The 12,803-nt window shown below is 42.2% G+C and overlaps 1 pseudogene; it reads left to right on the top strand.

The window, feature by feature from the left end:
* The first annotated feature begins 1,050 nt into the window (after window positions 1-1,050).
* LOC118530225 (coiled-coil domain-containing protein 34 pseudogene) lies at window positions 1,051-7,421 on the top strand (annotated as a pseudogene).
* The last annotated feature ends 5,382 nt before the right edge of the window (window positions 7,422-12,803 follow it).

The raw sequence follows: 12,803 nt of genomic DNA, 5'->3' as shown, positions 1-12,803 counted from the left end.
TGGAGACATGAAAACGTATATGGGTGACACTGCATTAGCATGTAATTATTATATGCAATTAATACATGTAACTTCATATCTGATGGTTAGCAGTGCTATTATTTTATACATTTGAAAAATTTTTGTTCCTGAATGTCTAAGTCCCATGGAGAAGCTACTTCCTACCAGACTGAATATTGCACAGATGTTCTCTAAAATGGGGGTCCCGAACCAGTTGTTCTTTGATACCAAATGGCTTCATGGCTCTGGTGGTTGTCTCCCTAAGAGGGGACAAACTGTCTTTTAGGTGAAGGGGAGCAAAAGGTAGCCCCTAAGGAAGAGGTCCAGGTGGAGCCAACAGATACATTTTTATCAAGAACATACTCTGATGCTTTTGTCTCTAGTTTAACTTGGAGAGAACTCAATGCCACAGTCTCCAGGAATATCTGTGGACCCCTCTTAGCAGCGTCTTCCAACATGCAGGGCTATGTAATTAACATCACCACCAGGGGGCAATAACACCACAGCCATGCTGGAATAGTAATAACCTTGCCGTTACTGTGTTCAAATCATCTATAAGAATAATCTTAGGTGGGGATGCCTGGGTGGCTCAGTCGTTAAGCATCTGCCTTTGGCTCAGGTCATGATCCCACAGTCCTGGGATCGAGCCCCATATCGAGCCCCACATCGAGCCCCACATCGAGCCCCACATCGGGCTCCCTGCTCCGCGGGAAGCCTTCTTCTCCCTCTCCCACTCCCCCTGCTTGTGCTCCCTTTCTCGCTGTGTCTCTCTCTGTCAAATAAATAAATAAAGTCTTTAAAAAAAAAAAAAAAGAATAATCTTAGGTGAAGGGATTATGCGCTACTCATGGTCTTCAATACAATTAAGTACTGATATAGTAATTACATTTCTGCTTTAAAATAAAAATAATAATCAGCCTTTGCAGCCTGTATAGTTGGGCAGGCTTTGTGGGGAGAACTTTTATTCCCCTCTGCTACTTTCCCCTTAGAATGAAATTTTAGCCTTAAAAGGGATTCTGATGGGAGTCGTGGGGTGGGGAGGGGGTTGTAATGGACAAGAGTGGAAGCTTCCAGATAATGAAAATGAGTCCCAGAGACATGAAGAGTGAATCCCCCAACATCATCCTCCTAGAAACAGGATCCGAGCCCAGAGATCCTGTCACATCTACTGGGAACCCCACAAGACTATGCAGCCTTCTCAGTGAGGTTCCCTGTAGATATGACTCAGGATCTCTGGGTTCTGACCCTGTTTCTAGGAGGATGATGATCTCCTCCATGTGCCTCAGCATTTAACATGGGCTTATTGGGTTCCTAATATGGGCAAGGCATTGGCTTGGCCTGGGCTGTACTGGGGGGAATAATAACACCAACAACAATAATACAGACATGATCCCTGCTCCCAGGAACTCGGGGTCTCTTGGGGATACAGATAATGAGTTGATGCTCAAACCAACCTCTAATCACCAACTGTATTAGATGATATAAAGGAAAGTACAAGTTAGTGAGAGATCATACAATGGGAGGAGATGTCTCAAACTGACACTTAACCTGAGGCTCAAGGGAAGAAACAAACAAACAAAAAACCTGGAGAAGAGTATTCCAGGCTGACTCTAAGGTATACTGGACTATAGAAAGAGGCTGGGGCCATTTCATGCCAAGTACCCAGTAGGTCATGTCCAGGGTTTGGGATTTCATCCTAAAGGCAATAAATGTTGAAAGTTTTGTACAGAGGATTGACATGGATCTAATTACATTTTTTGTAAGACCAGTCTGGCTTCCACTTAGAGAAAGAAAAAATGAAATGAGTAAGAGTTAGAGCAGAGAGAATTATTAGGGGGCCATTATAGTCATCAGGTGACAATGACTGCTTAATAGTGATGATGGAGAGAAGTAAATAGATTCCAGATGTACTCTGAGTGAGATTCAGTAAAAGTTGCTGATATCTTGGATGTCAGGGTTAAAGGAGGAAGGATTGAGAATGACCCCCCAGAGCGTTGGCATATGACAGGGTAGATAGGTGACATTTATTGAATTGGGGAAGGCAGGATGAGGAAAAGAAGACCAAATGTTCAGTTTTAGGCATAATAATTTGGAATGTTGGGGAGATATCCAAATGGGGATATAAGGTTGGAGCTCAGGAGGAAGATGTAGAAATTTTAGGGATCATTAGCATAAAGCCCGGAGAGTAGATGAGACCACATAGAAAAAACAGGATAGAAAGAGACAAAGGCAAGGGAAACAAAGGTGAAAATCAACTATTGGGACTTCATCAAGATAGAAAACTTTTGCACAGCAAAGGAAACAGTCGACAAAACCAAAAGACAACCAACAGAATGGGAGAAGATATTTGCAAATGTCTTATCAGATAAAGGGCTGGTATTGAAAATCTATAAAGAACTTATCAAACTCAACACTCAAAGAACAAATAATCCAATCAAGAAATGGGCAGAACACATGAACAGACATTTCTCCAAAGAAGACATCCAAATGGCCAACAGACACATGAAAAAAATGCTCAACATCACTCGGCATCAGGGAAATCCAAATCAAAACCTCAATGAGATACCACCTCACACCAGTCAGAATTGCTGAAATTAACATGTCAGAAATGACAGATGTTGGTGAGGATGCGGAGAAAGGGGAACCCTCCTACACTGTTGGTGGGAATGCAAGCTGGTGCAACCACTCTGGAAAACAGTATGGAGGTTCCTCAAAAAGTTAAAAATAGAACTACCCTGCGACCCAGCAATTGCACTACTGGGTATTTACCCCAAAGATACAAATGCAGTGATCCAAAGGGGCACGTGCACCCCAATATTTATAGCAGCAATGTCCACAATAGCCAAACTATGGAAAGAGCCCCGATGTCCATTGACAGATGAATGGATAAAGAAGATGTGGTATATACAGACACACACACAGACACACACACACACACACACAATAGAATACTACTCAGCCATCAAAAAAAAAATCTTGCCATTTGCAAGGATGTGGATGGAACTAGAGGGTATTATGCTAAGTGAAATAAGCCAATCAGAGAAAGACAATTATCATATGATCTCACTGATATGTAGAATTTAAGAAACAAAACAGAGGATCATAGGGGAAGAGAGGAAAAAATAGAACAAGATGAAATCAGAGAGGGAGACAAACCATAAGAGACTCTTAATCATAAGAAACAAACTGAGGGTTGCTGGAGGAGAGAGAAGGTGGGGTAACTAGGTGATGGGCATTACAGAGGGCATGTGATGTAATGAGCACTGGGTGTTATATAAGATTGATGAATCACTGACTGCTACCTCTGAAACTAATAATACATTAAATGTTAATTAATTGAATTTAAATTTAAAAAAACTATCCCCTTTATAAAAGTGTTCAAATCATGGGGCACCTGGGTGGCTCAGTTGGTTAAGCGGCTGCCTTCAGCTCAGGTCATGATCTCGGGGTCCTGGGATCGAGCCCCGCGTCGGGCTCCTTGCTCAGCGGAGAGCCTGCTTCTTCCTCTTCCTCTGCTGCTCCCCCTGCTTGTGCTCTCTCTCTATTGTTCTGTCAAATAAATAAAAACCTTAAAAAAAAAAAGTGTTCAAATCAAAGAGAACTGTGAATCATAAATGCCTCGATTTATAGTTAGACATTTGCAAGAAGAAAAAAATCATAGAGAGAAATCTAGAGTGAAGAAAACGAAATTCCACCATATTCTCCCTAATTGTCATATGTTTACTTTTAACCCAGTCAAAAGCCCTATCATTTGAGGAAAAACATTCAGAAAAACTGCCTTTTTTCCAGAAACCATATTGGTGAAGTGTCCTGATGGGCACCAATCCTGGGAGCCATGTCCTTCGGCCCTGTCAGTCTGATGGGAATGGGAAACAGGATCTTTCGAAATATTCCTTGAATCGAAGAAGCTTGCAGTTCATTGATGCCTCTTAGTAAATATTAATGACTAACCATGGCAATATTTTGCCTCCTCGTCAGTTTGAACAGTTGTCTTCCTTTTCCAGCATGGGGCAGGAAGCTTTCTCCAGAACTATCATGAGTCTCACATCCCAGGTCCACAGTTGTGTGTGGCATGTGTTTTTTGCCCAACTTTTATCAAAGAACAAAGTTCAAAGGACACCAGAATCTACAGTTCAAACTGTCTCAGAGGGAGACAAAACAGGGCCAGTTTTAATGAGAGAGAACAATGGGGAAAAATTCCAATGAATAATACTCCACCTTTTTTCTAGGACTCCTTGTGAAATACCGTGAGCATTCTTAGAACTCGTTTTTCTTTCTCTTGGGCCATTATCAAGACTTTGTCATTTGTGTTGCTGCAGGATCTAAAGGCCTCTGCTGCCTCCCCCATCTTACTGTTACTTCTGTTAAGAATAGTTCACATTTTTGTCCTAGACTCTTACAGAAATATAAACGGATTTTGTTTCAAAAAAAAGAAAAAAGAAAGAGACAAAAGCCAGGAACTGGTCCCAGGAGGATGCCAACATTTAGAGGTCAAGAAGGAAATGGATGTATGCAAAAGTGACTGTGCAGGAGCTGATATGTTCCAGAAAAATGAGGAGAATGTGGTATCATGGAAGCCAAGATAAGAAGATCTTTCAAGGAGGGAGTAATCCACTGGGTCAAATGCTACTGAGTGATTGCTAAGTAAGATAAGACCTGCAGAGGAAAATTGGATTAAGCAATATGGAAGCCATTGGTTACCTTCCCTAAAGCACTTGTCAGGTAAGTGATGGAAATGGAAGCCAGATCAGAGTATTTGAAGAGGAAATGGGCACACAACACTCCAAAATAAATCACAGATGGTTTAGGGACTTAAATGTGAAAGGGGAAACTAAAAACTTCGAGAAGAGAATGTGGAAGAACGTTTCCATGAATTTAGAATAAGAAACAACTTCTCGAACAATACACAAAGAAAGCACAAATCATAAAAGTTACGATTTATAAATTTGAGTACTTTAATGTCAATTGAATATTAAGAATTCTGCTTCATAAAGAATATAAAAAATGAAGTTGCCTATCCCATGATCCTCCTGTTCCATATTTAGGAATGTGATGAAAATCTTGCCCATACACCCAGAGATATGTGTAAGAATGTACATGGTAACATTGTCCATAAGAGTAAAAACCCAGAAACCGTTCAGATGATCAATCTCAAAAGAAATGGTATATAAACTTGTGGTATATTAGGGCACCTGGGTGGCTCAGTTGTTAAGCGTCTGCCTTCGGCTCAGGTCATGATCCCAGGGTCCTGGGATCGAGCCCCGCATCGGGCTCCCTGCTCAGCGGGAAGCCTGCTTCTCCCTCTCCCACTCCCTCTGCTCGTGTTCCTTCTCTTGCTGTGTCTCTCTCTGTCAAATAAATAAATAAAATCTTTTAAAAAAACAAATAAACTTGTGGTATATTTATTGAACAGAATGTTTACACATCACAGCTGGAATGAAAGTGGTTGAACTACATGGGTATCTCTCACACATGTAACATTGGACCAAACATTCAGTGTGCAGAAGATTCTGTGTTGGGTCCAGTTTGACAAAGTTTAAGAATATTATTTAGAAATATGAATCTCAATATCCAAAGAAAAAATAAAAAGAATGGAAAATATTTGCCCTTTCTTAGCAGACTTGAGTATAGAGAGTAGTGCAGAAGATTATGTTTTCAATATACTTGCTAATATTTGAATTTTTAAAACTATGTACATGTATTATTTTAATTAAAAATGTAAAAGTATTCTTTTTTAAGATTTTATTTATTTAGCTGAGAGAGAGAGAGAGAGACAGTGCGCAAGCACAAGTTGGGGGAGGGGCAGAGGGAGAGGGACAAGCAGACTCCCCACTGAGCAGGGAGCCTGATGGGGGGACTCCATCCCAGGATCCTGAGATCATGACCTGAGCCAAAGTCAGATGCTTAACTGACTGAGCCACCCAGGTGCCCCAAAAGTAATCTTAAAAGTAAAGGAGAAGTGAGGAAATGGGGGCAGCTCTGAACAACTTTGGATCTGAAGGGAGATATGGAGAGAAGAGTTGGCTGACACAGAAGATGGGATCAAGGGAGGGTTGTCTATTTTGACTGCTTTTTTTTTTTTAGATGAAATATATTTGATACTGTAGGGGTCAAGGGCAGGCTGCCCCCAAATGTGCCACTTTGGCATATTTATTATTTCAAATAAAAGTTGCTTAAGACATAGTGATGCAAGAAGGACACTCAGTCTCTCCTCTGTCCCATTGAAAACAGGAAACAAATCTCCCATATGATACCCTCCCTGTACTAAGAAGTAAAAAGATAGGCAGGTCCCCGCCACCCCTCCCCCAGTTTTAACTTGCCCTATTTGGGCGGCCTGGCAGTGGGGGGCTGATTTGCCACCTTCCGATGCTCAGTCCTCCGCCGACGCAGGTCCAGGTCTCTGCCCTCCTCCGGCTCCTTCTCTGTCCTCATGGCGGGCGCCCGGGGGCAGGGGCTGGAGCCCGTCACCGCCGCTGAGCTGCAGCAATTCCACCATGTCGCTGTTGTCTCCCCTTGGCCACCAGAGCTTCCCGTTTGACTAGGACAATGGCGACGGGGAGGATGAGGAAGACGTGGAGGAAGGTGCTCATGATTCACAGGCTAAGGTGGGGAGCCTGAGAGGAGTGGAGTTACAAGGGTGTGCCAGTGTGGCTGAATCAGAAGATAACCAAGAAGAACAGAAACAAGTGCACCTACCAGAAAGTCGCCTGACACCATGGGAAGTGTGGTTTGTTGGCAAAGAAAAAGAAGAACGTGACCGTCTGCAACAGAAAGCTCCGGAGGAATTAAATCAACAGCTAGAAAAAAGAAAAGAAATGGAAGAACGTGAAAAAAGAAAGGTTATTGCTGAAGAAAAGCACAAGGATGCGTTCAGAAAAAGAATGAACAGAAAAGAAAAGAAAGGGAACAAAAAATTAATAAGGAAATGGAGGGGAAAGCAGCAAAAGAATTGGAGAAAGAACATTTGCAAGAAAAGGCAAAAGAAAAATACCAATAATGGATAAAGAAGAAAAATGCTGAAGAATGTGAAAAGAAGAAGAAAGAAAAGGAAAAAGAAAAACAACGGCAAGCTGAATTACAGGAAAAAAAGGAAATAGTAGAGAGAAGGTTTAAGAAATGGTTGGAAAATGCAAAAAATAAACCTCGCCAATGGAAAACTTACAGATTTTTACAGTGGAAATTCTTATCCAGAACCAGCCTTTTATAATCCAATTCCATGGAAACCCATTCATATGCCTCCTTCCAAAGTAGCTAAGGACTTATCAGGAAAGAAGACTAAAAGGCCTGTGATAAGTCAGCCACACAGGTCATCATCCTGTCTGGTGGTTCAGAAAGCCAGAAGCAATCTTTGCCTTGGAACTCTGTGCAGAATACAAAGATAGTGGGTGTGGGAAATTGCATGCTTTTACCTGAAGCTATTTAATTTTAAAAGTAGAATCGTTTTTTACTCCTCAGTCAACAGCTCAACATTTGATGTTATTATTGACACTTTCACATTTTTGCATTCGTATATGTTGTCCTTAGAGCTAATTGAAGAAGATGCTTTATACATTTTCATTTTTATAAGTCCTTCAAGGTTGATCTTGGCATTTTGTTTCACAGGATAAGTGACTGAATATCTAACAATTGTGTTTATGTTTAGCTTGTATTAAAACTACATTGTAATACCAATAAAACCAACAATTTGTGTTGTGTTGTTTCAAAAAAAAAGCAGAAGTAAAAAGATATCTTTACCACCAGAGTTGGGAACTTGAAAGCAGAGAAAGGTGTAGAAACAAGCCTTGTTGTTTTTTTCCTAATCTACTACCTCAACTCAAATTCTGCTTAGAATTCCTTACTGAATAAAGCTCCTAAACATTTGTTTTCTTTATCCTGTCAATTCCTCACAAATTTATCTTCTTTGTCTAAAAGGTATAACAACAACTGCTTGCCTTTGTAATTTCTTTAGGTCTCAATTTTAATACTGGGCCTCCATACGTATGTAGTAAAAATTTGATTTTTCTACTGTTAACCTGTCTCAGGTAAATCAAATTCTTAGTCCACCTGGAAGAGTTTGAAGGGTAGAGGAAGAATTTTTCCTTCCCTGCAGTACCAGTGGGAAGAACACATTCAAGATGGGGAGGTCAAAGATGCAGAAGATTAGGGAGATAATAACCACAAGTATGGTCTCTGAGAAGGCAAGAGGAAGTAGGGTCCACACCATTTTAATAAGAGGACAGACACTTTGTATGTGATAACAAGAAGGGGGAAGGAGAGACTGAGATAGATACAGGTAACTTGGAGAGTTGTATAGAGGGAACATGAGGAAGTTCCTATCTGATGGACTCACTTCCCTTTTTTTGAGTGAGAAAGGATTATTTGCTCAGAAGGATGGTTATAGAGGGAGGGTCAGAACTTGACAGTGGGGCCAGGATGGATTTGTCATTGTACAGTTGGGCTGTGTTGGATGTCCACTTGAAGCTGAGGATCATGAATTTTCAGTGATATCAATTCTCTCATTTGTACAATCACTTTGGCCAGAACTAAAATCAGAATATATTCCTCCTCGACCCCACCCTGAGATATATGGCAATGTGTCAATAGCTGCTCAAAACCAAGGGATAAGCCTGGCACAATTTCTGGAAGGTACATTTTACATGATAATAATTAATTTAGAACATTTTTATTTAAAATCCAAAAACACATTAAAACATGATTAGAACACAAAGTTCAAATCGATCTTTACAGCGAATCAGAATATTTTAAATGGGATGTTATGATTACAAGAGATGGCTCTTCCTCAAATTCCTGGGCAAGTGACTTGTTTGCTCCCTTTTGCAGGGAGGGGTACCTGGGTGAGAAGTTTGACAACTAATGACTTAGGCGTAGTGCATATGGGAGTCACACAGAAGCCACACGGAGATTAGGAACCATATTTTTGGACTCAAAAGCATGTGATTTTTCTACCTTCCCACATAGCATCTAAAGATTTTTCTTTACGATTGTTCATTTCTGTGTTAGAATGTTCTGTTGAATTGCATTCTAAATGGTGCATACAATAATCTTGTATTTCTTTCACCTAACAGACAGTCGTAAACGTGGCTCCAGAATTCTGGCTGTCAATGGAATTTTATTAAAACCCATGGCAATCGCTGCCTGTCACTTGGCTGGTGGACCACTTGGCTGTTTTGGGCCTTTCTTTTGGTAGAATTCAGAGCTGTATAAATTGGGCTCAGCATTGTACTAATTCTGGCCTCTGTTTAGGGAAATATATTTGCATCTCTATCATCCTTGCTGTTTGACAGATGAGTAAAAGGAGTCACAGAGGTGTTGCTTTGCTTGAGATCCTAAAACTCACAAGCAGAAGCTGCTAGTTTCCTATTCTGTCAGAGTAAATGGTGCTACTATTTTTGGTTCGGTGTTCTTTTCCATTTCTGGTATCGTGATCAGAGAGAGAGAGACAAATTCTACTTTGTTCCTAAGATACCCTTCGATCTCTTTCAGGCAACTCACAAGCCGTGCTTTGTCACTGAAGCTCTCACATAGTAAGGTCCTTGGGTGGTGGTGGCTGGTGGGGGATTCTCTGATAAAGCCCATGTTACAAAATAAATATATCACCTCAAACTCTGTGCCAGGAATTACAATGAAATATGTGGACTTAACCCTTCCTTGATAACTTGTCAAAGCCTGTTATCTCATTAAAGCTAGGGCCCTTTGAAAAGAGCCAGAGGTGAATAAATCTCACCAATATTGAGTAACAGGCATTGAAAAAGCATTTAAATAGTGTTTAAAGGGGTAAAATTATTTTAAGTATTTAGGAAAACTAAAAATTCTATCTATATGCTAAAAACAATAATATGATAATGGAGTCTAATAATATAGGAGTAATCAGATTAGGGAGAAATTCTCCATTGACAGGAAGTAAGAGACTGGGCTCTGGTGTCTTTGTCATCCCAGGAAGGGGCTCGGTTTCATGGGTACTAGAGAGGTGCACCAATGCCCTGCAGTGACTGAGAAGACGTGGGGGAGAAAAGCAAATTAGGAGAATGTTGTAGATACAGCCAGAATTTTCCATCGTGATATTTCAAGTGAGAGGGTATTTTACAAGGCAGGGCATATGGGCAAAAAGTTACCAATCTCCTGCCTTCCCCACCCCTCTCACTGACCTGCTACTGACCATCCCTAAGTGGGAATAAAAGGAAAATGGGGGTAACGAATAGGATCTGCCAGATGTCATTTTAGACCCTACGTGGAGATGTCTGTCCGTGAGAGGTAGACTCTAAGATGCCCCCGTCTCCAAATCCCCACCTTCTAGTATATATGCCTTTGTGTAATCTCTCCTTGAGCATGGGCTGGCCTCGTAATCTGTCTCTAATCAATGGAATCCTGCAACATGAGGCGTGTTCCTTCCGCATTTAAACCACACAAGATTGTAACTTCAAGTTGTTAGCAGACTCGCCATTGCTGGCTTTGATGAAGTCAGCCAACATGTTGGAGAGACCCACAGGGCAAGGAACTCGGGACGGCCTTTGGCCAACAGTCAGCAAGCGACTCAGGCCCTTTAGTCCACCAGCCTGCGAGGAATTGGATCCTGCCAACAATCACATGAGCCTAGAAGTGGATCCTTCTCCGGGTCAAGCCTTAAAATTAGAGCCACCTTGACTGCAGTCCTGTCGGAGGCCCCGACACAGAGAACCCAATTAAATGATGCTCAGCCTCCTGACCCAGAAAACTAAAACAGTGAGGTTATAGATGTGTGCTGTTTAAGCTGGAAACAACAACGACAACAACCGGGAGACAGAGAATATCCTCTTAAAAGTGCACGAATTCATTATGCTCTCTCAGATTCCATACTTTTGCCCAGCTCTGCCTTCTTCCCAGGATGGACCTTCTTTGTTCTCCCCTTCCATCTGGCAGACTCCCAATTCTTCTTGCAATAGTCAGCCATGGCATTTCCTTCCTGAAGCATTCTTTTTTTTTTTTTTAAGCTTTTTTATTTATTTGACACAGAGGGAGGAGGGGGGAGAGAAGGAGAGAGCAAGCACAGGCAGGGGAGAAGCAGGCTCCCCGCTGAGCAAGGAGCCCGATGTGGGGCTCGATCCCAGGAACCTGAGCCAAAGGCAGACACTTAACCGACTGAGCCACCCAGGGTGAGCCACCCAGGCGCCCCTCCCTGAAGCATTCTTAAATGGTCAGGCTCTTCCCTCTCTGTGCCCTTTTGGCACCTAGTACCCTCTCTTGTCACACTTGGTATATTGTCGTTGATCACATATGGGGCTGGCTGCTCATCAGAGGGTGAGATCCTTGAGGGCAGGAGCCATACCTCTCCACTTATTTCCAGCAACTTCCAGAGTGTCTACCCTGGAGTGTTTACAATATTTTTTAAAAAGATTTTATTGATTTATTTGAGAGAGAGAGAGAGAGTGAAGAGGGGGAGGTGCAGAAGGGGAGGGAGCAGACTCTTCATTGAGTCCAGCTCAGGGCAGGACGTGGGGCTGGATCCCAGGACCCCGAGGTCACCACCCCAGCTGAAACCAAGAGTCAGCTGTTCAAGCAACTGAGCTACTCAGGTGCCCCCAAAGTGTTTACAGTATTAATATCTGCCAAGTGGATAAAGAGTGTCTAGAAGAAAAATACCCGACCATACATACCTTTGTGAACGTGCCAAGGATCACAAAGTCACCCTGGGCAAATCGCATTGTCATAGACATTTAAATAAACAAAGGTTTCCCAGTTTGTGCTGCTGGCCCACCCACTTTAAAATCATACTCTTTGCACTAACATTTCAGCATAGACAAAAGAGATACTGAGATAATTTGTTGCCAGGAAATTTTATTGCAGTGAAACTCAATGAGCATTCCAACCCTTTCCAGGCTCTTAGCTCACTTATCGTCCATTCGTGCTGTCCCACGGCCACATCCCTTCTCCCACCATTGTCTTCTGTTTCTCTTTTGCCCAACCCTCTCCAGCCATGGCCTCTGTGCTAGGCTATGTCTTGAATTGTTGATAGGTGTAGAGGATTGGTAAAGGTGGCCTCTTTACCCTCTCTGGAACACCAGGGACGTTGTAATCTGTGGACACCCTCTGTCCAATATCTCTCACAGCACATCTGTCTTGAACTTTCTGTGGGCTCTTCCTTTGGCAACACTGACCAGTTGCAAAGCCTCATAATGGTGCGCTGGGGGATTGCCTTAAAACTTAGATACCAAATGCATGGGATCTTGATTCAAATCCACAGCTTCCATTCACTGGCTCTGACAACTTGGGCAAGCTATTTCTCTGTGCTTCGGGTTCTTTATCAGTAAAACAGGGTGATAATAATAGCATTTACCACATAGAATTGTTTCAGGAGGATTAAGTGTATTGATATGTCTCTAAAGCTCTTGAAATAGTCCCTGGCACTATACGACTTGCTCTTGTTGAAGATCCCAAAGTTTGCCAAATAATAAGAAATGTGTGAAAAGAGACACACATGCTAAATTCCAGCCAAGACAATGCTAGAGAAACATTACACAGGAAACATTCAATATTGTGCCATTGGGCCAGTCCAGGTTACATTAACGGATGCAATTGTGCAGCTTTTGATGCCTATCCCGTCTTTCTTGCCTTTTCTATTTGGTTAAGATGATGACATCCTGGGGGCGCCTGGGTGGCTCAGTTGGTTAAGCGTCAGACTCTTGGTTTCCACTCTAGTCCTGATCTCAGGGTCGTGAGATCGAGCCCCATGTCGGGCTCTGCACTCAGCGCAGAGTTCCCCTCTCTCTCCCTCCTTCTCAGCTCCTCCCCCTGCTCACTTGCTACCGCTCAAATAAATACATAAATAA

This window comes from Halichoerus grypus, chromosome 9, assembly GCF_964656455.1.
Source record: "Halichoerus grypus chromosome 9, mHalGry1.hap1.1, whole genome shotgun sequence".
Taxonomy (NCBI): domain Eukaryota; kingdom Metazoa; phylum Chordata; class Mammalia; order Carnivora; family Phocidae; genus Halichoerus; species Halichoerus grypus.
The sequence above is the reverse complement of the archived record's forward strand: the minus strand, read 5'-3'. Positions and strand labels throughout refer to the sequence as shown.